This window comes from Alosa pseudoharengus, unplaced genomic scaffold, assembly GCF_046254945.1.
Source record: "Alosa pseudoharengus isolate Yale_2024_CS ecotype anadromous, Long Island Sound unplaced genomic scaffold, YU_APseudo_1.1 YU_APseudo_1.1_scf_2, whole genome shotgun sequence".
Lineage (NCBI taxonomy): Eukaryota > Metazoa > Chordata > Actinopteri > Clupeiformes > Clupeidae > Alosa > Alosa pseudoharengus.
The window spans coordinates 58,784,205-58,789,204 of NW_027468663.1; the positions used below are offsets into that span (position 1 = coordinate 58,784,205).

Below are 5,000 nucleotides of genomic sequence, written 5' to 3' on the forward strand. Positions count from 1 at the left end.
ACAATGTGTGTTCACGGGAAAAGCGCAGGAAGCTTATTCCTCATTAACTCTAGAGGACGCAGCAGATTACGAAAAAGTCAAACATGCTGTTTTACGCATCTATGCTCTTGTGCCAGAGGCTTATCGACAAAAGTTTCGCACTTATCACAAACCTGAACCTCTCACACATGTAGAGTATGTTAGAGAAAAGGAAATGTTATTTGATCGCTGGCTTAGTTCTCAAGAAGTGACAACTTTCCAATCTCTTCGTGACTTGATTATTCTTGAAGACTTTAAAAACGGTCTTCCTCAAACAGTCGCTACCCATGTTAGTGAGCATAAAAATCTGACTCCTGGTCATGCAGCCGTGCTTGCTGACGAATATGTGCTCACACATAAGCGTGTCCCTTCTAATTCTAAGTTTCCACAAAACGTTTCTAGTCATCCAAATGTGCCTAAGATGTTTAGAGAAACCATGCCCGTGTCTGCCCGCTCTCCAGATAGGCGTCTGCCGGCATCTAACGCTACTGTTCCGACCTGCGCCTACTGTAAGAAACGTGGGCATGTTCTGGCCGTGTTATTCTCTAAAGCGTAAAAATAAGGCAGCGAATCAACCAGCTTCCTATAGATCAGAGGTGGGTTTGTGTGTTTCAAACTTGCCCGTGAGTAGAGAAGACACCAATACTGACAATCACGGTTTTGCGCCTTTTATAATGGATGGCTTTGTCTCTTTGCCCGGTGAGCCTAGTGAGCGCGTTCCGATAAAAATTCTGCGTGATACTGGCGCCTCACAGAGCTTTATTTTGCAAGATGTGTTGCCTTTCAGTGATAAGACTTTTACTGGTGATAGTATTCTTGTACGTGGATTCGAAATGGGTTATGTTAACGTCCCTCTGCATGAGATTTCTCTTATGTCTGACTTAGTTACTGGCAATGTTACCATGGGCATACGCCCCTCCTTGCCTATTGAAAACGTAGCGGTGCTACTTGGTAACGATTTGTGTGGTGGAAAAGTCTTGCCTGGCCCCATTGTGTCTCATGCATTCCCCAAAACATGTACTGATGACCTGTCATTTAAATTCCCCGAGGTTTTCACCTCTAGCGTTGTTACTCGCGCTATGGCGAAAAACGAAAACGAGACTGCAATTGAGGATCAACTTGATCTTAGTGATACGTTTATTGCTCGACCTTCACTCTCTAGCGATAGTGATTTACTTTTGAATTCTGTTTCACTGTCGTTTCCTTCTGATGTTCCTAATTTATCTATGAGTCGCGAGCAGCTTATTAAGGAACAGAAAATTGACCCGTCTCTGTCTTCTCTCTTTTCAGAAGCTATTTCTGAAGAAGACATTGAGCATTCGCCGCACGGCTATTTTATAAGAGATGGTGTCTTAATGCACAAGTGGAGGCCTCTTACGGCCTCAGCGCAAGATGAGTGGAGAGTCCTCTTTCAAATTGTTGTCCCAGTCTCTTTTCGTGATAAAGTTTTGAGTTTAGCTCATGACCATCACTTCGCGGGTCATCTCGGTGTAAATAAGACCACTGACAGAATTTTACGCCATTTTTTTTGGGCAGGTATTAAAAGAGATGTTGTGAGATATTGCCGAACATGTCATTTATGTCAGGTCACTGGTAAACCTAACCAGGTGATTCCAGCTGCGCCTTTACAGCCAATTCCAGTTACGTCTGAGCCCTTTGAACACGTTATATTAGACTGTGTTGGACAATTGCCTAAAACAAAGTCTGGGAATCAATGGTTACTCACCATAATGTGTAGCTTGACTCGTTTTCCAGTGGCAATTCCACTCCGTAAAATTACAGCTCCTGTCATCATCAAGGCCCTGATGGGTTTCTTCTCTCTATTTGGCCTTCCGAAAACCGTTCAGACAGACCGTGGTACCAATTTCATGTCCCGAGTGTTTGCACAAGCTATGCGCCAGCTCGCGGTCCACCATGTTACATCCAGCCCATATCATCCGCAATCTCAAGGTGCACTCGAGAGGTTCCATCAAACTTTGAAAAATATGCTAAAGTGTTTCTGTCTCGAGTTCCAGCGTGATTGGGATGAAGGTGTGCCGCTCGCTCTTTTTGCCGTGCGCGAGGTTGTGCAGGAGAGTTTGGGTTTTAGCCCGTCAGAACTTGTTTTCGGGCACACGGTTCGTGGGCCTTTAAAGCTGCTAAAAGAGTCGTGGCTCGCTGAGCCGGAAGAGTGTCTCAGCTTGTCTGATTACGTGTCCAACATGCGTTGTAGGCTCAGTCGTGCATGTCAGCTGGCTAAAGAAAATGTAGGGGTCTCTCAGAAGAGAATGAAGCAGAGATTTGATCAGAAGGCTGTTTCCCGAAGTTTCAGTCCTGGTGATAAAGTTCTGGTGTTGATTCCTGTGATGGGCTCTGCTTTGCAGGCTCGTTATAGCGGACCTTATAGTGTTGAACGGCGAGTGAATGATCTGAATTATGTCATCTCCACTCCAGATCGAAGGAGAAAGACCACACTATGTCATATTAACCGTTTGAAGTTGTATTGTGATCGAGAAGAAGGTTCAGCTCCTGAACTTAAGTCTCTGTGCACTTCAACCGTCATAAATAATGACGCTTGCGCAACGAAAGTGGCGCTGTCCAAAACGTGTGGTGCTGAAGTTGTTTCGTCGCTGGTGGTTACGGCCCAAGCTGAAAATGCGTCTCCGTTGGTACAACAGGGTGCTGTGGCGAGTGCTTTGTTGGAAGATGAGGGCCGTACTCCATCAGTTGAGGTTATTGAAGGGAGAATGAAGAATTCTGAGCTTCTTAATGACTTAAATTCTTTCTTGTCTAGTTTATCCACATTAGAACGTAATGATTTAATCTCCTTGATTAAACAGCATGAGGATTTGTTTCCTGATGTTCCTCGTCGCACAACGGTAATTGAACATGACATTGATGTGGGTTCCACACGCCCAATCAAACAGCATCCTTATCGCACAAATCCACACAAAAGGATGTTGTTTCAGAATGAGGTAAACTTCATGCTGAAAAATGGCATTGCAGAACCTAGTAATAGCCCATGGAGTTCGCCTTGTTTACTAGTTCCGAAGAGTGATGGTTCCATGCGTTTTTGCACAGATTTTAGAAGGGTGAATGCCGTTACGAAGCCTGACAGCTACCCATTACCACGCATTGACGACTGTGTTGACCGCCTGGGCTCAGCTGTATTTGTCAGTAAAATCGACCTGTTGAAGGGTTACTGGCAAATTCCGCTGGCACCTCGTGCCAAAGAGATTTCAGCCTTTGTGACGCCAGATCACTTCTTACAGTATACCGCCATGGCCTTTGGCCTTCGTAACGCGCCCGCCACTTTTCAAAGGCTCATCAACGGCGTTCTTGATGGCGTGCCTAATTGCGAGGCCTATTTGGATGATTTGGTGATCTATAGCGCCACCTGGCCTTCGCATATGGCACATCTCTCAACTGTGTTTCGCAGACTATCGGAAGCTAATTTAACCATTAACCTGGCTAAATGCGAGTTTGGCCAGGCTACTGTTGTATATCTGGGTAAAGTGGTTGGCCGTGGGCAGGTGCGTCCTATCCAGTCTAAAGTTGAGGCGATTTTGAATTATCCTCCTCCAACTACCCGCCGCGAACTCCGTCGCTTCCTTGGCATTGTAGGCTACTACCGGTCATTTTGCAAAAATTTCTCTGCCATTGCCTCGCCCCTCACTGATTTGCTCAGCTCGAAAGTGACTTACAATTGGACTCCACGGAGTCAAGCTGCTTTCGAGTCTGTTAAAGCACTGCTGACTACTGCGCCCGTGCTAGCCGCTCCTGATTTTTCCCGGCCTTTTTCCATCGCTGTTGACGCGAGTGACTTAGGAGCGGGAGCTGTTCTTTTGCAACAAGACAGGGATGGTCTTGAACACCCTGTCTGTTTCTTTTCGCGCAAATTTAACCGTCATCAGCGGCTTACTCGACCATAGAAAAGGAAGCCCTTGCTCTTGTGCTTGCCTTCCAGCACTTTGAGGTGTATGTTGGAGGTGCTGTGTGTCCGGTTGTGATCTATACAGATCACAACCCCTTAGTTTTTCTCGATCGCATCCGCAATTGTAACCAGCGCTTAATGCGGTGGAGTTTGATTCTGCAAGGTTATAACTTGGAGATTAGGCACATCCGAGGACGCGACAATGTAGTTGCAGATGCATTGTCTCGTGCTTGATGTGCATGTCATTGTAAATAAATTGTGGGATAAAATGGGATAAAAGTTGTTAAAAAAAAAAAAAAAAAAATACTTAATTAATGTACTTATTGTACGTTAATCCTCTTCTGTTTCTTCTGTTCCAGTTTAGCGGGTTTTGAGCCATTGCTGAATGCTAAGTAGTTTATTCACTACTTATTTTTGTAAATATGTTTATTTGTAAATATTTATTCATTATATTGTTAACTTAAACCCCCAATTTATTTTCTTTAAGGGTGGGGGTGTTACGCTATTCAGGGCAGGTTGAACAGTGTTTGCACTGCTGCGCTACTTTGTTGTGTTACTCCTGCTGTTCCTTGTGTCCCCCTACAGGCCATCTTGCGTCCCGCCAAGCGCTGATTGTGGGTTGGGCAACGTCTATAAGGACGCCCTGTTTGACGTCTGGGCGCTCTCTCTGACATTCACTTCCCGTCCGATCCCGTCGGCAGACGCAGGGCAGCTTCGTGGTGCCTCGCTGGCACATCACATTCTTTGTTTAGCCTTTTGTGTAGATTTAGTTATTTTGTTGTCCAAGCACGTTCCCCATATGGGATTGATCTTTGTTGTCTTTAGTTAATTCATATTTAGAGCAGGTGGTATTCGGTGATGGGTTTTCACGTTATTTAGTTTAGGTTTAGTTCAGCACAGCAGTAAGCGGACCCGGAAGACTCACAACAACACCATGTCTTTTGTTTCTGGTCGGGAGTCAGGCAAGATCTATATTTCCCCGCAGATATGTGTGGTCAGGGTTTCCTTTCTGTTCTGTTTTAGTTGCTTTAGTACCACCATGCTCCGTTTATGTCAAACCACAATCCTT

General features: G+C 45.2%; 1 protein-coding gene across 2 annotated transcripts in view; it reads right to left on the reverse strand.

Annotated features, from left to right (window-relative positions):
- exoc3l4 (exocyst complex component 3-like 4) overlaps nucleotides 1-5,000 on the reverse strand; it is a 79,236-nt gene that overhangs the window by 34,306 nt on the left and 39,930 nt on the right. The window lies entirely within an intron of this gene.